Genomic DNA, 22558 nt, shown 5'->3' with positions numbered 1-22558 from the left:
GTCCAGAATACCATTGGTGAACGGTTAATAAATGTACCGGGAACAGTGAACAACAAGGAAGTATTATTTGTTAAAGATACAGGCGCAGAAATGACCTTGATACGTGACGACCTTGTCGATAAGTCATGTATCCTTGAAGGACAGAACCTGACACCCTACACTGCCATTGGACAGCCTTTTGAGGCGAAATTAGCCATAGTAGAATTAGACACGCCATACTACAAGGGTCATGTCCAGGTTGGACTGGTATCTGACTTGGCAGCACAAGCGCTGCTGGGTATGGACATTCTACATAGGAAAAAAAGGACTATGGTAGTAACGAGGAACCAGGCAAGAGCGCAGAAAGAGGACGCTGAAGAAAGTGAAAGGAAAATAAAAGAATGTGGGGTCCGATCCCATGAATTGGATGACGTGCATGTAGATAGGCTATTTTCGGACGAAGATAGTGATCATGGTCCTGATGAGGATGAGGATGACATCCATCGTGAAGATGAGGCTGATGACAAGAACTTGTCGCTTGATCAGCTGCACAATGTTAATGTGGAATTAATTTCTCAGTATCAAAAGAATGACAGCTCGTTGGCTGGAGTGAGAGAAAAGGCCCTGTCATCTGCAAGTGAAATAGAAGGCATGGACAATGCATTTTTCTGGGAGCATGGAATTTTAAAACGGAAGTGGAAGTCGTCGGATGAAGAAAAATATGGAATCCAATTAGTTTTGCCAAAGCAGTTACGTCAAGCAGTGATAGAGTTGGCACATGATAGACCGCTTGCTGGTCATCTAGGAAGGGAGAAAACGAAAGCAAGAATAACAACCGCATTTTATTGGCCAGGAATGTTTGGGGATATTCAGAGGCACTGTCAGGCCTGTGACATCTGTCAAAAGACAGCAAGGAGAACAGGGAAGGAGAAAGCTCCAATGGTGTGTCCAACAATTGTGTCTGACCCTTTTGTCAAGATTGCGATGGATATCGTTGGCCCACTACAGCGCACAAAGGCGGGGAACAAATATATACTAACCATAGTAGATGAAGCTACCAGGTATCCGGAAGCATTTCCTTTGAAGGACATTGATGCCAAAACAGTGGCCAACACCTTAATTGGCCTATTTAGTCGGGTTGGTATACCTAGGATTATCCTTACAGACCAAGGTACCAACTTCACAAGCACACTTCTGAAAGAACTCTACAACATGTTGAACATCAAGGGGATCACAACTTCTCCTTACAGGCCACAATCCAATGGAAAGGTCGAAAGATTGAATGGCACACTCAAAGCTGTCTTGAAGAAACTGTGTTCCACGAACGGTGAAGACTGGGATGTGATGCTGCCTTATGCACTGTTTTGCTATAGGGAGGTACCACATGAAGCAACTGGGTTTTCGCCGTTTGAGCTGCTGTATGGTTGGCCAGTAAGAGGGCCGATGGAGATTCTTAAGGATCTATTCACCGGTGAGGGTGAGACACATAAGTCAGTTGTTGAACATGTGCTTTCGATTCGCCAGAGATTGGTTGATGTAAGTGAGTTAGTGAAAGAAAATCTGACAGAGTGTCACAAGAAAGTTAAATCATGGTACGACAAAAATGCTACCAAACGGGAATTTAGGCCGGGAGATGAGGTCCTAGTTTTGTTGCCATCTGATGCATCGAAGATGAAAGCTCACTGGAAGGGACCTTATAGTGTCATTTGTAAGGTCAATGACGTTAATTACAAGATTAACATTGGTGGTAGGCGAGGACAAGTAACCTACCATAGTAACCTATTACGTCAGTACAAGAGAGCTGTACTGTTATCAACAACTGTGTGTGATGAATTTGATGGAGGAGGACGGATTGAATTCCCACTGGCCGACACGGAGAGTTTGGACAAAATCAGTCTGAATGGTAGACTGATGAAAGAACAGCGAGAACAGGTGCGAAGATTATGCTCGGAGTTTGAAGACGTGCTAACTTCAAAACCAGGCAAAACCAACTTGATCACTCACAACATTCGAACAACAACAGACATTCCAATCACGCAGAAACCCTATCGTATTCCCCATGCAAAAAGGGCTGAAGTCAGAGCTATAGTAGACGAAATGTTACAGCAAGAATTGATAAAACCATCTACAAGCCCATGGAGTTCACCAATTGTCCTTGTTCAAAAGAAAGATGGAAGTCTGCGACTTTGTGTTGATTACCGAAAATTGAACAACATCACACTCTTTGATGCCTATCCTACACCAAGGATAGACGAACTTTTTGAGAAGTTGGGAAATGCAAAATATATTAGCAAACTCGATATGACCAAAGGTTACTGGCAGGTACCTCTGTCAAAAGAAGCGCAGGAGAAATCTGCTTTTGTGACACCCTTTGGACTTTATGAATTTACCGTTATGCCTTTCGGGATGAAAACATCACCTGCTACATTTTCACGCATGATGGACCTGTTGCTGGCCAAATTAGGTAATGTTGCATCTTACTTTGATGACATCATTATTTATAGTGAGACCTGGGATGACCACCTTCAGGATCTACGAGCAGTCTTGGAGAGATTGCGAGAAAACAATCTGACAGTTAGACCTTCCAAGTGTGACATTGGAAAGGATACTATTGTTTGCCTTGGTCACGTTGTTGGCGGAGGGCAAATTAAACCAGACCACAGCAAAGTCAAAGCTATGGTTGACTTCCCACTTCCGAAAACAAAGAAAGAGGTTCGATCCTTTCTAGGAATGGTGGGCTATTATAGAAAATTCATCAGGAATTTCGCTGAGCTCTCGGCTCCGCTTTGTATTTTGACAAGGAAGGGTCAGCCAAATCGTGTTACATGGGATGAGACAGCTGTTAAGTCATTCAGTGATTTGAAGAATGCACTTGTAAAAGCACCTATCCTGATCAATCCTGTTTTTGAACGCCCATTTGTACTGCAAACGGATGCAAGTGATGCGAGCATTGGAGCTGTTTTGAGTCAGTACAATGACAATAAGGACGAACATCCGATAGCGTATCTCAGCCGCAAACTATTGCCCAGGGAGCAGAATTATTCTACAATTGAGAAAGAATGCCTTGCGATAGTATGGGCGATAGAATCTCTTCACTACTACTTGTGTGGTGCTCCATTCAGTGTTGAAACTGACCATAACCCATTAACCTGGCTAAGCCAAAACAAAGGAAAAAAACCAACGGCTTCTGAGATGGTCCCTGTGTCTGCAACCATATGAGTTCACGATCAAACACCGTCGGGGAGCAGAGAATGCAAATGCTGATGGATTGTCACGTGCTGGAGTCTAAGACTGTGTGTTTTAGTGTTCATTCTTGTTGGACTTATCTGAATTAAGACCCATATGATAATGTGTATTATAGCTTGTCTACTAATTAAGTACTTTCGTAATGCACATCAGTTTGATTTTAAGTGAATCCAAAATGTTTGTTTTAGATGTTATGCTAAATGTTGTATTCGGAATATGGAAATATTTAGCGACTCATTGAATGCTTGCACTGTATGCTATTTGATAGAACTCTAATTGCCAGGGAGAAGCTAGAACTTTTAAATTTCTTGAAGTAAGGTAATTGCACAGAACTGTATACAGCCAAATATTAACCCTTCGATCTTGCTTGTCCATCCTTTATAATTTTGTTCGAAAACTAGTTTTCTCTTAAGGGGGAAGGTGTTGCCGTCATATTAATGCTTAACATTTCCCTCTAATTTATTTGTATAAATATTTGATTATCATTAAGACAAGAGACAGTGGTGTACATGATAGTTTTAGTTTAATGGATTTTAAGCGGTCAGATATGGTAATGTTAGAAACAAAATTCTACCTAGTTCACATCTGATACTGATAAAGATTCTGACCCATTGGAGTTGGAGTCTGCAGTTGTCATCACTGTTGTTTTGATAAACTATTGCCCTGGTGTAAAACTAAAGAATTGTTCTCTGTAAAGAGCAGTCGTCTTGAGCCCTAGCTTGGGTGAACATTAAAAATTGGCTGGGAATATACTTTGTGTTGGATGTTATTGTTTGCAACTTTTGTACCCCGTAACAGTTTCCATGATGTCCTGGTTCACTAGTAGTGAATTCCGACCAAAACCAAATGAATGTCCCTGTCGTAAAATAGTCCATATTAAAATCTAGTGGTATACATTGGTAGCGTGACTGCAAGAACAGTACTTACGATATTAAACCGGTATATTACATATGGGCATAAATAAAAAAGGGACTTGGCAGACACCGTTTATGTCGCCATGGGGCAAATGTGGTGCAGTTATATCGGCGAAATGTGCCTGGAAAGCATACATTGACTGGCCTAAGGTGTCGGAGTTAAAATAGTTCCCATTGTTAGGGAGTACTCGTATATGTTCTGAGGCGTGAACGGTTGGTGGTACGGAAACATAATGAAGCCAAAACACGCAGATGTACGGTTGATAGGGTACCTGGACGTTTCGGCCCAAGACATTTCGCCCCACTTCAATGGACATTCGCCCCATTTCAATGGACATTTCGCCCCACATGGTACATGGACGTTTCGGCCCAGGACATTTCGCCCCACATTGATGGAAATATCGGACATTTATAGAAATTCATCAGCATTTCACTACGTTCTTCATTTTACTTTAAAATGATCAAAAATATAATTAAGTGTCCCTTGTGATCTGAATTCTTTGGCATTATTCTAAATAGTTAAAGAGACGGCCTGCTCCAGTCAGGAGAAGTACAATTAAATAAAGTATGCACCCTCACTCGAGTACAGCCTGTCTCAGTATAATGGTAATGCGAGAAACGACACACATCATCAATCATATAAAACAATATGATTTATTTGTCGTTCAAATACAATCCACCCTTTATTTGCCCAAATTCCAAATTGAATTTAAAATAAAAATCCCAATTTAAATTTAAAATAATAAAACAATGACAAATTATCATTGGATAGATTGTATCCAATAAGAAAATATAATAATAAAACATGGATAATTTGATTTAGTCCCTTCCTCTAGCCATGGTCAACTTGAAATTATGGGGAGGGATTTCGAGTAAGGTGACAAAAACCGGACTAGGATGAACATCCCTATAGATTACACTAGGGAAATACATAAATACCCCGACAAAATTTTGGAAAATATACACATATAAAACAACTTTATTTTTTTTTTATAAGTAGGGGTGCATCTGTCTGGTGCCCTAAAGAAACAAAATGTTCTGGCGTTCACTATTGCTCCCAGCAAGTGTTAATAGGACTTAATTACAGACGGGTAACTTCTTTGATCTTCATATTTAAATAATCTACTAAATGTGGTATCAAGGTATTTAAGCTGCAGCCAGGGTGTGTAAGTCGTGTAAGCTTTTATGACAAGGAAATTACAATTTAGCACAGATGTTATGGCGTTCACTAATAACAAAAACAATGACATATAAATAAACAACGTTTGATCTTAGTATATCAAAATCTGAGTTTTAGGATAAAAATTATGATTCTTCAAGTGCATTGTCCGACAGATCGTTTGGTATAGAAGCTCGTGCACGTGTTTGCATGGAAATTTATCAGTGGCTCTATGACTTGCAGTCTTTACTTTTCTTGGTACTAGTTGTTTTAATATCACGTAAATCAATAGATCGAACAATGTCCAGGAATCCAATGGGAGAGAATAGAAGAGGGTAAAGATTTTAAAGGGAGACTACTACATGTCAAAATTGGGAAAATACATTTTATTGAAATGGAGGAGAGTGATGGGATTATGGGGCATGAAATTAAATCTTAACGGTAGTCCCCTAAAGTAAAATGAAGACAATGGTGTAATGCTTGTGAATTTCTAGAAATGTCCGATATTTCCATTGATGTGGGGCGAAATGTCCTGGGCCGAAACGTCCATGGGGCGAAACGTCCATATACTATGTAGGGCGAAATGTCCATTGAAATGGGGCGAAATGTCCATTGAAGTGGGGCGAAATGTCCTGGGCCGAAACGTCCATGGGGCGAAACGTCCATAATCCGGTTGATAGATAGTTGGCAGTTTGGTTTATCTGTGGTCTTGCATTAATTAGAGGAAAATTTAGGTATAGAATGGACACGTCGGGCTTTCTAATTTACAACTGAAGTTGTATGGAAGTCTTTGGAAAGTCGGGGTAAACTTATGACTTCTAGCGAGAATCGCGCCAGGGTTTGACAACCGCTCGGTCAAGTAAATACCCGTGTGCGTGTAACAATATAAATTAAAGGAAGATCAAAATTGAAAAATACAAAGGTGTAAGGTGCAATGCTTAGATACTCTTCCTGTTTTCTGCTATCCGGTTTGCTTTGTACGTACCATTGCCGATAATGAAAACAAATGAAAAGGAATGTTGGATCTAGTGCAATTGCTCTAGATAAAAATTGTTATACCTTTCTGTAGGTGAGTTATCATCAGTTGGTATTCCAAGTTTGCTCTAAATTTTTTTTTTTTTTTTGGGGGGGGGCACCAGACAGATGCACCCCCCCCCATTTAACCAAAGACTAAAGTTGTTTTATGTGCGTATGTTTGCCCCCTGATATGTTGTTTGTATTCTTTAGAAAAGGATTCCGAACAAAAATTTGTTTAGAGTAAATTTTGTCGGGACTTTAGAATTTTGCCGAAGAACGGTACGTTAATTTTTGTAAAAATAAAGCCTGGTGTTTTATGTGTGTGCTAATATGTGTCGTTCTTCGTTATAATTTATTTTTTTTAGATATATTAGGTCGGCAGGCCTCGAGTTGGGATCCATACTCTTTTAATTCCTCTGTATTTCTCCCCGCTCGAGTTGGGCCGCCTTTTCAGTTTTTATTGGAGCCAAATAAATCCGCAAGATAGATTATTATTTTGAAAAAGAAAACAAAATTAAAACAAGAAAAGCTATGTCCCTTTCGGGTTAGTATCATAGCTGTCCCTCTCGTTTGTCTCTATAAAAGTGTTACTCGATAGAAGTGTTACTCGTTTCATTTTCCTATGACTATTACCTGTCCACAGGCTTTCATTGTATCTATTATGTATTCTGTTACTGCACAGAGTGTTTTTTTTTTTGGTCAAAGTTACCATCTAAATATAAATGTTTTGGTATTTGTATTTTTCCCTCTTACATATTTCACTTATTGACTTTATTCTTTTTGTTTTCCTTTCTTCACATTGTATCATTGTATGTTTTTTGCTAAAAATTGCTTTTTTACACAGTGGACATTTCGGCGGTTCTCTGACCATATGCCGTCGCACTGCAACTTCTCCTGTCAACCACGGATTATGCATGTATTTGAAGCAGAGGCTTTGTATTTTTAGCGAACCTTATTTCATCCAATTTCCCCAAGCCAATTCCCAATTTACATGCAAGTTTTCCTGTTCTACTTTGTTTTTTTTTTTGTTTGCTAGTGATTGTGTCCCTTAGCCATTTTGAAAGTTAATTTCCCATCCATCTCCCACAGCTCTTTGATATCCCTATATTTTTGTAATAATTCTTTTATACCCCTAAATTTTCTTGTTACTTCCAGTTTTTTAACTAACTTATTATCCTGGTATATGTTTTTTCTGTTTCTTAAAAAAAAAACCCAAACCAATAAATGTATATTCCCTCCAATTATGATTTTGGTTCTGCCGATAATTTTTTAAATCTGTTTAATATGTTCGCGTATTTAATTATTGTCGGGTTCGGTATTGCTAGGCCCCCCCCCCCTCTTCCCTCGATTTGTAAAGTGTTTCTTTTTTTATGTAATGCATTTTAAAATCCCATATATATTCTATTATTGGATTATCAATTTTATTTCATATTTTATTATCTACATCAATGGATTTTAATATAAAGTTTACATTTGTATACATGTATGGGTATGTTTTGGCAACTTGGGCCCGTTCTAGGAGGCAAAGTGTCGTCAACGCCCAGATATTTACATTTTCATTTATTTTTCCCATCATTTTCTTATAATTTTTATTTTCTTCTCCTTTCCCGAAGTAAATTCTTAATGCTTTGACTATTTCTTTAAATAATTGGGTAGGTAAACCAAAGTGTTTGCCTTGCCAGTTTCCTATATTAAGAATTTCAGTTTTTTCCTTGTTTATTTTCGACCCTGAGGCTTTGCCAAATTCTTCAAATTCCTTTACTAGGTGTATGAAGGATTCTGAGTCTTTTATAAAGTTTGCACAATCGTCAGCGTGTTGTAGCATTTTTATTTCCACTTTCATGTTTGGAACTTTAATACCTTCTATTTTCCTGTTCAGTCTTATTTTCTTGCTAAGAATTTCTATTGCTATTATGTATAATAGCATCAATAGTGGGCATCCCTGCCTAACTGATCTTTCAATGTCAAATTGCTCTGTTCTGGCTCCATTAACCTGTACTCTTGAAGTTATTTTATTGTACAGGATTAAAGTCCATTTTTGAAAATTTATTCCAAAACCAAATTTTTCTAATACTTTTTGTAAGTAGTTATGTTCCAATCTATCAAAAGCTTTCTCCTGGTCAAAAAGTACCATAGCACCTTTTGACCCACTTTCATTTATGTAGTCTATTATTGTTTTTATACTTAATATGCTCTGTATATCCCTCCCTTTAGCACCGCATGTTTGGTTTATATTTATTATTGTTCCCATTTCCTTTTTGATTCTTTCTGCTAATAGTTTACTTAAATTTTGTAGTCTGTGTTTAGGAGGGAGATGGGCCTCCAGTTTTTTTTAGATCCTCTCTATCTCCCTTCCCCTTATATATTAATTTAATAATCCCTTCCCTCATAGTTTTTGTCATGGTGTCGTTTCTTAATAGGATATTGTTAAACAACCAGTCTAAGATGGGCGACAACTCGCAGAAGAATTTAGAATAAAATTCCGCTGTGAGTCCATCTCCACCTGGGGATTTTCCTTTAGTTTGCATTTTTATAGTGTTCATTATTTCCTCTGTCGAGATGAAATCATCACACAAGCCTTTGTGTCCTGATGAGATCACTTCGCATTCTACATCTTGTAAATACTTGTCTATTATTTTATCTTCTATTTCCTGAGATTTATATAAGTTTGTATAGAATTTTTTTTACATGTTCCAAAATTTCTTTTTTCTGTTATTTTCCCATTTCTAATTTTTAGGTTTTCTATACGAGTTTGCTTTAGAGCGCACAAAAAGTACGTCTGCTCTCCTCGACGACCTGGCTTGCTCTCTAAATTACGTTTAATAACCATCTTGTTGTCAATGTCAATAGCCAGTCTCGCATTTTCTCACTCAAAAGTCGTGATAATACCAATATTTACTATATAGATAAAGTAATCAGAAATAAAGTAAATATTTATAATTTAACTTATCAGTTACATTGAAATCGTAATATCTGTACGTGTCAAGGATTCGCCGACTTTCAGGTTCTAAAGTTAGCCTAGGACAGATTGTCAGAGATTTTGAAAGATTGTTTTGATGAATGTCACCGTTGTTATGGCTAATAGATGTTAATTGCTAAACATGCAACTCGTAAGGTGTGTGTTTGGAAATAAAAGGTACTCGTCTCTAACGATTATCTACCGGAAGGATTTCGTTCAAGGTGTGATTATCTTCAGAAAATATAGCACACACAGGTGGTGTTGATGATATTGTGTTTACGCAATAATTACAGGAGACTCGATACACTCTGTATGGTAAATAATGAAATAGATAAAAATAAGTGTTCTCAAAAGTTATATCCGAAAATGTGTTGATGCATGTCGCTGATGTGAAGGCGACTATATGAAGTCATTAAATGAATGGATAAAATATTCACTAATCCCTGAGATATAAGTAGAAACAAATCATTACTGTCTTCCTTTAATTTAAATCTCTTAAAAATGTACCTATTTCCAAAATCTTTACTATCTATCAATTCATCTGTTATATATGTGTGTGTGCATTATTGCTTTTGCTCTTCCGATTATTTCTGCATTTGAACTCTTTCCAATCCACATATCTATATGTGTATTACACACACACACACACACATACACATATGCAATCATCAGTTTGTTTCTTGGTTCTTAAAACGTCATGGTTCTTCTTCACTTGCTTAGCTATAGACTATATTAATTACAGATGAAACAAAATCATTTTCGCAGGAAAATCACGCAAATCGGTGTGCATATTAAAGAATCTCAAAATTAAAACTGTTTCAAATGGCCAAACACGCCACCTATCTCCACCTTTTCCAAACACGGTATTTTAATATGAATATGTATTTTAATATGAATATGATGTATGGTTTGGGTGAAAGAATTTGCCTAGCGATGACGTTTTACCAGTCCACGTTCACTATTTATGTTACAAGACTTCAGCTGCATTTGACAGTTCCGTTCAAATACAGTTTTTTAATTCACTTCCGTTTGTGCCTAAAGGAAAGGAGTTTGAATATTTAAGTGTGACACTTATTAAAATCTGAGATCTTAATTTTCTTACGAATTTCACTAACTATATAATAACACTTGATTGTTAAATATAAAGCTTTAATTGGAGTGAATTACAGCAAACCCATAAAATACTGTAAGATCCCTAAATAAGCAAAACGTGAGTTCATGAATAAATATTGTCTTTAAAAAAACATTTGACCTATTTCAAGATGTAGCTCTTTTTATTTAATGTTTTACATATACAACACAATTTAATGATCAGTTACAATTTAAAAAAAAATCTGACCGAATTCCCCGTTAAATGAACCTGCATAAATTTGCCTTTGATGATAGTACATGATTTTTTTTATTTTTTTTGGGCACCAGACAGATGCCCCCCCCCCCACCTAGCCAAAGAATAAAAGTGTTTTTATGTTTCATTGAGTCCCCCAGATATGTTGCTTTGTTTTTTAAATTTAAACAGAATTTCGATCAAAAATTTTAAATGAATTTTTGACGGGGTATTTATTTCCTAGTGTATTCTATAGGATTGTTCTTCCGAGTCGGTTTCGATCACCTGACTCGGAGTCCCTCTCCTAGTATCTTTGTTACCTTGGCTAAAGGTTGCCTACGTCCCGTGTTTGCTATGTGTGAATGTGCTATATGTTTGTTCGTGCTATGGTTGTGTTCGTGTTGGGACAGCCGTCTATATCGAATTCTTCCCCAGTTGTTCTGTGATCCTTATAACATGGATCTTCTAAATTTTGTGCATATTTATATTTCCAAGCTTTTAGAATAAGAATTTTGAATTTTGGGCGAAGTAACGGTGTAATAATATTTTTAGGGGGGGGGGGAAACTACTATTGTTTTAGTGTGTACTATGTGTGTGTCGTTCTTCGCAAATCTATATTCTGCTGAGGTCAGCTGTGTTCGAGAGAGCTCCATATTTACTTTATTGTTTTTACTTCACTCTCTCGAACTTGGCTACCTTTATTTATTTATTATGTTTCCGAAAAGGGTTGCCAAGATTTTATTTCCTATACAGTTGAGTGACAGTATAGGTGTTAGTATAGATTGGTTTCTTTTGTGTTGTATGTCTACTTTTCCATGTCGCATGTCTGTTCCTTCCTTCCTAGCTCCATGTGAGTGTAGGTCTCTGTCCTATAATTCTCAAAGATAAAAGAAAGGTATTAGTATTCAATATACATTTGCTTAAGTAGAAATGGAGAGGTATACGTTCTACTATTATCTATCAAGAGTAGGCAGGAGTAATGTCCCATTTAACTACCGTTGGTAGTTATCATTACATATGCCTCTCACTTTAGTTTATTTTCCTATGACTATTATTTGGCCACAGGCCATCATTGTTATAACGATATAGTCAGTAATTTTATACAGCGTATTTTTAGTAAAATTCCCATCAAGATATAAAATGCTTTGTTGTTTATATTTATCTGTTTTGTTTATTTCAGCTATTACCTTGTCCCTATTTATTTTTGTTTTTTCACATTGTATTATCACATGGAATTTAGAAAACGGGCCTCTTTTACACAGTAGAGATTTTGGCGGTACTCTGACCATGCGCCGTCTCACTGCAGCCTCTCCTGTCAACCATGCATTGTGCATGTATTTAAAGCAGAGGCTTTGAATTTTAAGGGAGCCTAGTTTCATCCAGTGCCCCCATGCTCTGTCCCAGTTAACGTATAAATTTTCTTTTTCTGCCGTGCTTTTAATATTTTTTGTTACGTCCTCCCTTATCCAGTTATATGTTAAAGTTTCCTCTTTATTCCATAGTTCTTTTTTATCTTTATATTTTATTAGTAAATCTTTAATGTTTTTGAATTTTCTTGGAATTTCTAATTGTTTTATTAACTTATTATTTTTGTAAATATCGTCCCTATTTCTTATGGAGAATCCATAACGGTATATGTAAATACCTTCCCATGGACTCTTTGGTTCTAGTCTTAGCCTCTTAAATCTATTTAAAATATTGCCGGCTTTAAGTAGTATAGGGCTGGGGAGTCCTAACCCTCCCCTTTATTTAGCTTTGTATAGTGTTTCTTTATTAATATAATGAAGTTTAAAATCCCAAATGTAGTCTATTATATTATTATCTATTGTGCTTAATGCTTTGTTACTAATATCTATAGATTTTAAGATATAATTATTATGGGCGTACATGTATGTTTTCGCTACTTGTACTCTCTCCATTAGGCATAGTGGCGTTAGTGCCCAGATTTTCACATTCTGTTCGATTGCTTCTCTTATTTGTCTGCAGTTTTCCATCTCTTCATTTTCTCCAAAACTGACTCCCAAAACTTTGACCCTTTTCTTGATTAAATGTGGGGGCAAACCTGGGTGGTTACCTCTCCAGTTTCCTATTTTGAGTATTTCCGTTTTGTCGTGATTAATCTGTGATCCTGATGCTTTGCTAAATCTGTCAAATTCTTGGATCAGGTGTTTAAAGGAGTTATGATCCTTTATAAAGTTTGTACAATCGTCGACGTGTTGTAACATTTTCACTTCTTCTTTTATATTCGGTATTTTAATACCTTCAATATCTTTATTTAGTTTAATGCTCATGCTTAGTATTTCAATCGCTATTACATATAATAGCATAGATAGTGGGCAGCCTTGCCTCACCGATCTTTTAATATCAAATTTACCCGTCTTTGCTCCATTTACCTGCACTCTTGAAGTTATTTTTTTGTACAGGATTTTGGTCCATATTTGAAATCTGTTTCCAAAGCCAAATTTCTCTAAGACTTTTTGTATATAGTTGTGTTCTAATCTATCAAAGGCTTTTTCTTGGTCAAAAAGTACCATGGCAGCTTTTTGTCCACTATCATTTATATGTTCAATAATTGTTTTTATACTTAATATATTATTTTGTATATCTCTGCCTTTGGGACCACATGTTTGATTTATATTTATTATTTTCCCCATTTCCTTTTTTATCCTATTCGCTAAAATTTTGCTTAGTATTTTATAGTCCGTATTTAGGAGGGAGATGGGCTTCCAATTTTTAAGATCTTCCCTATCCCCCTTTCCTTTATACAGTAGTGTTATTATCCCTTCCCTCATACTCTCTGTCATGACATCATTTCTAAGTAAAATATTATTATACAACCATTCTAAGATGAGCGACAACTCACCACAGAATTTCGCATAGAAGTCCGTGGTGAGTCCATCTCCACCTGGGGATTTTCCTTTGGTGAGGCTTCGAATACTTTCCACTATATCTTTTTGCGAGATGAACTCATCACATAAGTCTTTATGTGCTGATGATATCCTCTCGCACTGAATATTTTTTAGATAGTCTTCAATTTTTTGAGATGTATATATTTGGGTGTAGTATTCCTCAATGTATTTGAGTATTTTATTTTTATCAGTAGTTTTTTCCCCATTAATTTTTTCTCCCCCCCCCCATCTCTTCTCGCTTATACAGTCCTTCCGCTTTTCTGTATATATGTGTGAATTTTCCCGCTCTCATTTCTTTACCCCTGATGTTTTCTTTTCTATTATTTTGTTTAGTCTATCGTTTAGTTTATTTCCCATATCTGCTGTGTTTTCCCTCTTTAACTGCCGTTCAATTTCCTCTTTCTGCATTTTAAGTTTTTTACTTCTGATATTTGAAGTTTCAATAGCTATACTTTTTATTTTTAATTTAAATTTATCCCATTCTCTAATAATATCCATGTTTCCTCTTTCAATAAACCTTCTTATTTCATTTTTAATTTCGTTTATAAAATTGGGATCCTCCAATAACTTATTGTTAAATTTCCAGCCCCCTTTTCCCCAGTTATTTTTAGCTTTAAAATTTACTGTCATGTATATAAGTTTGTGATAAGAGATCTTAAAATCAATAATTCCAGCCTCTTTGTGTGTTTCTTCGTTAAAGTTTGTACACAAGAATTTATCTATTCTACTCCCTTTGTTTATTTTATATTCATATGTATATTGTTTCCTAAGTATATTTAACTGTCGGTATACATCTTTAAATGTATGCCTATTTATGAAGTTTTCCATTTCTATCTTAAATCTTATATCATTGGTTGTTAGTTCCCCCTCCCTATCTATATTATCCCCTACCCAGTTATAGTCCCCTCCTAATATTACGTCTTCCATTGTATATCTTTCTAGATATTTTGATAGATTTCTAATAAATTCCTGTCTTGGATATTTGTTGGACGGCATATAGAGGTTAATAAAATGTATTTTCCCAATTTTGACATGTAGTAGTCTCCCTTTAAAATCTTTACCCTCTTCTATTCTCTCCCATTGGATTCCTGGTTTATTTTTAATTATTGTTGCCACACCCCCTTTCACATCATTCCCCTCAAAGTCATTTTTCAACAGAATTCCATTTAAGTGACTTTCACAAAAAGATATCACATCATTTTTAAAACCATTATGGGTTTCTTGTAAAAAAAGAATATCAAAATTTAGGCTTTTATTGAATTTGGCAAGTTTTCTATATTTATTCCATTTACATTTATTGAGTATACTTGGAAGTTCGTTCCTTCCATTTCTGGTTGCCTCCAGGTTGCCGCATTTATGGTTGCCACTTGATTTTATTTTGATCTTTATTCATAATAATTTTTTTGATTTTTATTCAACGGGCGCACTGGCTTCAGAGTCTCCCCCCACCCCCGTCAAAAGGGTGGGTGGGGTTTCTTCTGTTGAATTTGTATTTCCTTTGCTTGCTTGTTCAGTCTTGTTCTCTGTCGTATTGTCTTCCATTACTTTTCTTTGCGTATCATCCGTCTCACTCTCGTATTCACGTCCTGTTTCATAATCATCATCATTTCCAGTTTCTTTGTCATTTTCCTGTTCAAATATAGTTTCATTTTCTGTTTCTGTTTCCATTGTTTCTTCTTCGATTGTTTCCTCTCTTTTCTTTTTAGTTATGGTTTCCTTCCTCTCTGACACATTTTTCCTTTCTTCTATTGTATAATCTTCATTTCTTCCTGTTTCGCCCTCCTGGGGTGATTCCGGTCATGTGGCTGCTTTTCTTTTTATTCTCAACTTTGGTATTGGCGTGGATGTTAGAGGTTGAATTCCTATTAAGTCATTCCCAGTATGGTTATCCTGTTCCTCTTCCTCTGATAAGCATCCGTACCTATTTCTCAACGTTAGTCCCTCTTTGTTGTTTGGGGTTTTTGAAAGTCCTGATTTGTTTGGGCTAAGTACTTTTTGCCACTCCAGTGTCGATTGTTCTTCTCCCCTTATTTCTGTTAAGTCCATATTCGTGAGTGAGCTTGCCGTTACTTCCTTATTTTGCTCTTTTTCAGTTCTGACTTCTTTTACGAGTTTTAGTATCGGATCGGGTTCTTGCATGTTACGATTTAGTGGTGCAGCTGCCACCCTACTTGCGTACGTATCCCTGTTGGTTGTGCCTTGCGCTGTTTGTTCTACGCCTGGGCAATCACGTGGTTCATGCCCCGTTTGAAAACATCTGTGGCATCTCCGATCTTGCTCTGCTCCTCTATACCAACTTCTGAGTTTGAACCCCATGACATAGAAAAATAGGGGTATTTTCTTTGCATCTTCTTTTTGCACATAAATGATTCTGTTTCCGGATTTGATCGGCGCAAAACCCCAAATTGTTGCCATCTTGTGGGTTACGACCTTCGCTCAGAATTTCTTTTCAACTTTTAGAACAAGTTGATCTGTATCCACTTCGAATGGAAGTCCCACTATATGAATCTCTGTTAACTTTGGCTCGATATTTCTTGTAAACGGTTCTGTCTCCTTTACTACTGCTCATCCCTTTTATTTCTATTTCCGTCATTTCTAATAACGGAGTTCGATCTTTTGTGTATATCACATATTTGTTCAGTCCTCCATTTTGAAGCGCGTCTATCTTCCCGATCTCCACACCCATGACATGCATTGCCATCAGTATTTCCGCTTGTCTTGGTGCTTGTGCGGCTCCTTCAAAATCCAAAGTCTGACATCCTGGTGGATGATGCACAAGTAGTCGTCTATCTTCTACACTAGTTCTGAAGTACTGGTTCAGTTTAGATCTTGTCATTACATTTCTTTTCTCCATGATTTCCATTGTAGTAAGACAAAGCCTAAAACTCTTGATTAAAGTTCATATAACATAATTCCTTGAAAAAACAGGTACCACACCACTGTATAAAGATTCAATTTATATAAAGTTATTGTAATTTCAATACTAGGGCGGTCGTGTTACAGTAAGTCTCTTGAAATAGAGTAGCACTAATCTCCTTGAGTTGAGTTGAGTACTTCTCAAACCTACCTTTGGCTGACCGTCCAACAAAGTTAATATGAACAAAATAAACACAAATGGCAAAACTAACAATACAATACAATAGTGCAAAGTTTCCCAACTGGAAACGTGCACAACAAAACCACAGTTAATGAATTTACAGAAAAAATATATAATAATACCAAAAAAAACCACTTGCCTTCTCACTAGACAGTTTGTTTTGCTCGCATCATTTCGATACGTGCCACGATAGCTAATGTAGCTCAGAGCACACACAAAACACGTCTGCTCTCCACGATCACATCACATCACATGATGATAGTACATGAGAGACGAAATGTTGCACAAATGTTTTAGGTAATAACAAGCTGCCATGCATGAACGTTTTCAGATATGGTTTAAAAAGTGTAAGGATATTGTTTTATGTAAAAGCCCTCGAGCTACAAGTTCTTACAACATTTGATAAGCCCTTCCCCATACACATACAGTGGTACAAATTAATCAAACTTGACAAGTGGCAGTAAAGAAAGTAAACAAACAGCAAGTAAGATGTGCTGAAAATTGAAAGGAAACGGTTGGAGAAAGGAAACGAACACATACAAGACAAGTAAACAGCTGTGCTGCCAAACATGGGTAAGAATATAACTTAGTATGTAATGCACTTACATTAACTATCAATTGGTCTAAAAACATTCTATGTATATTATAACCTAAGCAGGAAGAGTTGGTTAAAAAATGACAAAAATGTTGAGCTTGAAAACCAAGTTCCATTGATCTGAAAAATATCAGGCGGTTTTTGATTAATTAAAGGTCATAATTAAGAGTGTACCGGTTCTTACAGCTCCAAATTTCAGCTAATCATCTAAAATGTATGTTGATGAAAGTGATGTTGGGTTAGAGAGTATTGATTCAAGAAGAGAAAAATGGCGTAGATCATCCAGTGTGCTATTTTTCTAAGAAATTAAAAAAGCACCAGGTAAATTATTCCTGAATCGAGAAGGAATGTTTGTGATACTGGCTTTGTAACACATCGAAGTGTATAATGTAGTCTGACAATACAAACCCGTTTGTTTGTACCCCTCTACCGATTTAAATAATGGAAACCTTTAATGTGATAAAAGTGCAAGGAACTTAGTCAATTCATTCATTGATTTATAGTTTCTAACCTGATTGTGAGTAGAGTGGCCCTAACACCGTCATCTTATGCGCGTTTCATGAGTAACGGAAGTTTTCAGTGTAATAGACGGACATGCTCGGATACATTTCCAGTTTCTGGACAAGTCCATTTTCACCAAAGGGGTGTGTCATGACTAAAGATGTACATACATAAGTCATCTGCTTCCCAAGGAAAATAATGACAACTACAAATTTGCTTTTCTTGTGGATTTAACAAGCGGTTTAATTGCTCTGTTCATATATGCAAAGGGATATAATTCCAAACTCTCAACGCTATGTAATTTACGGAATTATCCGGCAGTTAACGAACAGGATGAACTACGTCATTATATCGTCTCATGGAAATAAACTAGCCTATAGTGTACGCAATATGGCGCCGTATTAGTATGGAAAGTCCGTTAAGCATGAAATGGTGCAGTGGATGCCGTCATTAGTGCCATTCTGTCAGTCAGTTAGAAATTATATATCAATGATTCGATTGATTTAGTTCTTTGCACTTTTTATCACATTAAACGTTCTCGTTTTTGAAATCGATAGGGGGATACAAACAAATGAGGATCTAGAGTCAGACTATAGTTCAGCTCCTTCTCTGATATTTGTATTTAGCGATAACGACACCTTTGATTTCATTTGGCAAAAAGACCAATAAAAATTAAAGATATTAAAGTAGAGTTTGATTTCGCAGTAATTCAAGATTGACATCAGACATGTCAACGGAAAACAACTTAATAATAGATGCACTGTCATGTATATAGAAATATTATATTGTTTTAATTGTACTTTGTACATTTCATAAGATTTCATCTTATATTTTTTTTAATCAAATGTATTGCATATATTTCTTTTCTTCTTTATGAGCGGAGTTGTTATGTATATTTAATTTGCATTGTTTGCTAGTTTTTGTTTTATTTAATATATCGCTACATTATTCATTATATCGCTACGATATCTGCATTAAGATAGTTTTTAGTGATTTCTAGCACTGGGGCATCATGTCCCACCCAGCCACATTTTCCTGACACCAGGCCGACCAGTCCTTACACTAACCTCATAATGCTGAGCGCCTAGCGAGGCAGCTCTAGCATAATTGGCACATCATTACACTTCAGGCTATTGGTACCATATTGCATTCAGCGACTGCAAGCACATCAACACCTTCAGCGTAGGAAATTAATTTATATACCACTAAAGTTTCATCATAACGTTATTCATTAGGGTTTGTGTACTAGGTTGAGATACTAGGATTATCAATGATTCAATTCTCAATACCGTAAGTTTTTTAAAAAAAGGTTTCATTTTTTTAGGTTGACTTTTTACAAAGTTTGTTGCTTCTTACTCTTTTCTATTAATTTGCTCAAGTCCATAGAGTCGGAATAATTTACTCAGTTGAGAAAATATATAACTCGACTCTTATTCATTCAGGATGCATTTGTTCCGGTAACAGTTCTTGAGCAAAGACGATCGTCAGATGCAAACGCTCAGACGTAATTTATGTGTTTTTAAATGATCGCTGGAAATTTAAATATTCTCGAGGCAGAGTTTTCTTTTACCGACGGACAAAATAATCGATGTTATTTGTGGTCTTGTTGCATCAACATTTGCATGTCTTGGTATGGTTGGAATCACAACAACGACACCAGTCGTATGTGTACTAATGGGAATTATTGTCGGTGCTATATCTATATTAACTGATGTCTCAGGCGGTACTAGCAAATTAATGTCAATACGATCACATTCACGAACTTGTCTTCCGGAGCCGCTTGCACAAAGCAGACTCAATACGATTAGTAAACTGTATTCAGTGGCTATCGAGGATAAAACAATTAGCATGTTCTAGTTTGAAACTCAGCTGGCGGGAATGGGAAATCAATGACAACTCATAGCACAGATAGGAAATCTTGCGCATGCGGATTTGCAGACAATACAAGTCGAGTAAAACAATCTTCACTTTCCCCGTGGATGATTAGTGGATGATTAATCATCCACGGGTTGCTCATGTCTCCATTTTGCTTGCTTGCCAAGTCATGGGAGATAGAAGCTGCCGCTTTGGGTCAGGACTCAAAGTGAGGTGGTGGTGGGTGAAGCCAAACGCCACACCTTACACTACACTGCGGTTAAACCGTCATCAGGACCCGTCCTAGGAACGTTTGCTTGACTTTCAAACACGCATGTCGTAATTTTAGCAAATTTTCGACTTGTTTTCCATCCGATTAAGCTTATTTCTTACAACCGGAACTACAGGTGGGTGGGGTAGAATGATAATGTTGATAAATAATCAGCAACATCATGGTTTTCTGTCACCAATATCACGTATTCACAAAACTGACCATGTTGTTTTTATGAAGTTTTCTTACACGAACTATCAACTTCATTAGTCACCTTGAAGTATTCAACGTCTATCCGGAAGGATAATTTGTAATTATTGGCGTTTGTGCCTAAGATTTGTAATTAAGCACGCGTGATTGATCCTAAACTCGATGATCCTATAACGTTGGACAGGCTGACAGCGGATTCTAACATTGATAACAATTTGTTCCACTCGTCAACACATCTAATTTTAAGTGGTGTTTCTAGACCCACACATACACGCAAATATAATCTAAGTGAAAAAGTAAGATATAAAATAAATCGTTTGGACCTTATTGATGTATTACTACCAACTCGAATTAGCAGGCGAAAATGTGCAGCAAAAAAAAATATGTCACCGTCAGACGTGAGATCAGCCAAATACTGTTTCTGCAGAAAGTTAAATTCACATCCTAATCCACCCCGGTTACGTTCCACATCGATTATATTACAACCATCACTGACTCAACTAAGAAGGGAAGATATCGGCTGTTATTCACAACGCACTTGTCCTTGGGCGAAAATGATCGCTAGAGGATTGAATGTGGTGCCAAATCCAGGAGCACACACTGTCAGGAGACTTAATTGTTCCCTCTGAATATATTTTATATGAATGTATAACGTTTGTTACTCTACCAAAATTTCGTTAATTTCACATCATCTTTACTCATTGTGGTTGTTGTTCTTTCCATTTTATTTTTTATGAAGAGAAAAAAGTAATATAAATTTATCATTATAAAATAATGAGCTTCAATCAATGATCAATCAATCCTCTATGCGCCGTCTGGTGCTTGAGGCGACAGCAAGGGAGCACCATTTTGGTCTGTCGGCTGCTGTTACGGGGGGTGGGGTCTGCAGGGTGAGGTCTCTGGTCTTGAGTTCTCACTCCACGGTTCGGTGCCAGGTCTCTTTGGGTCTGCCACGGTTCCTTTTCCCCTGTGGAGTCCATGTCAGTGCCACCCTTGGTAGTGAGTCAGGGGGCATTCTGCAGACGTGTCTTCTGTTGGATATCCTGGTGTTTGATCCAGTCAATGGCCAGTGAGAAGAGGATCGGCGAGAGAATGCATCCGTGCTTCACTCCGGTTTCCACCTTGAATGGTTCAGTGAGTAGGTTGTTATGGAAGACTCTGCACTCAAAATTCTCGTACAGGGGCCTGTTGACGTTGACACGTTTCTGGGGGATGCCATAGTGTCGTAGGATCTCGGTGCAGGCTGTCGAAGGCCTTCTCAAAGTACACAAAGACCACATAAAGGGATCCATTCCACTCATGGGACTGCTCAAGGATCTGTCTCAGAACGAAGATGTGGTCGATGCAGGATTTGCCTTTCCTAAAGCCTGCCTGTTCCTGGCGTAGGATGCCGTCCACAGCTGTCGTGATGCGTTGTAGAATGATGCGACTGAAAATGTTACTGGAGATAGATAGTAAGGTGATTCCTCGCCAGTTGTTGTAGTTCCCTAGATCTCCTTTCTTGGGAAGTTTGACGAAGATTCCTGTTTTTCAGTCATTTGGTGCTTCTTCACTATCCAGATCTTTTGGAGACACTGGCAAAGAAACTGCAGTGTCTTTGTGTCTTCTGCTTTCAGCATCTCGCGACATACTCCATCATCGCCAGGTGCCTTCCCATTCTTCAGCTTGTGGATGGCCTGCTTGACCTCCTCAACAGTGATGTCGTCGCAGTTGATGTCAAGGTCCTCCTCTGCTTCAGGAATGTCAGCGAGTACTGGTGGGTCTGGGCGATTCAGTATGGAGTCAAAGTGTTGCTTCCATCTCTTCAGCTTCTCCTCCACTGTGACATGAGTTCCATCTTCATCTCTCACTGGAAGGTCGTGGTGCTGGCCGTAGTCGCCCTTCAGCTTCTTGGTGTTCTGGTACACCGTATTCATATCTTTCTGCTCTGCTGCTGCCTCCGCCTCCTTTGCCAGTCTCTCTGCGTATTCTCTCCTGTCTCTCCTTGCTGATTTCTTTACCTCTTCGTCTTTTCCTCTATACTCCTTCGAAATTCTCTTTTAGTCTTGGTGACTTGGAGTCCAAAAGTCTCTTATTAATCTGTCTTCTCTCGTCTATGCGAGTCCACGTTTCTCCTGATATCCACTGTCTTCTTACTATTCCTATAAACTAAAACTACTTCTCCTGCTTCCTTCATTGCTCTGTTGAAATTGTCGATGGTCAGCACTGTCCCATCTTCTAGAACACTAAGCCTATTCCTTAGGGCCAGCCTAAACTCTTCCTTCACTTTTGGATCTTTCAGCTTGGTCACATCGAAGCGCTGATTCCTGAAGACCTCTATCCTAACTTTCCTAAGCTTCAAAGTCACCTTGGCCACCAGAAGACTTTGGTCGCTGCCGATGTCAGCGTGCCGCATTACTCGCACGTCCTGAAGGGAGTGTTTCCATCGGCCGTTGATGATGATGTGGTCGATCTGGTTTGAATTCTGCCGTCTGGTGACGTCCATGTGAGCTTGTGGATGTCCTTGTGCTCGAATAGTGTCCC

The 22558-nt window shown here is 37.5% G+C and overlaps 1 protein-coding gene across 14 annotated transcripts in view; it reads left to right on the top strand.

The window, feature by feature from the left end:
• The window catches only part of LOC149794985 (galactoside 2-alpha-L-fucosyltransferase SEC1-like), a 108635-nt gene that overhangs the window by 52144 nt on the left and 33933 nt on the right, over positions 1-22558 (top strand). For 2 of the 14 annotated variants that reach the window (XR_016422223.1, XR_016422226.1), the window contains exon 1: positions 16908-17177. The exons of 8 other annotated variants lie outside the window; for them this stretch is intronic. The gene's annotated coding sequence lies outside the window, so the exon portion shown is untranslated. Of the gene's footprint in view, positions 1-16907; positions 17178-22558 lie in introns of those variants that run through there. 4 more of the 14 variants (XR_016422224.1, XR_016422228.1, XR_016422222.1 and 1 more) reach the window with 4 other exon arrangements.

The sequence above is a fragment of the Sinohyriopsis cumingii genome, chromosome 7 (assembly GCF_028554795.1).
Source record: "Sinohyriopsis cumingii isolate HCF-2022 chromosome 7, ASM2855479v2, whole genome shotgun sequence".
Classification (NCBI taxonomy): domain Eukaryota; kingdom Metazoa; phylum Mollusca; class Bivalvia; order Unionida; family Unionidae; genus Sinohyriopsis; species Sinohyriopsis cumingii.
Note: the sequence above shows the minus strand (reverse complement) of the source record. Positions and strands in the feature narration are given on the sequence as shown.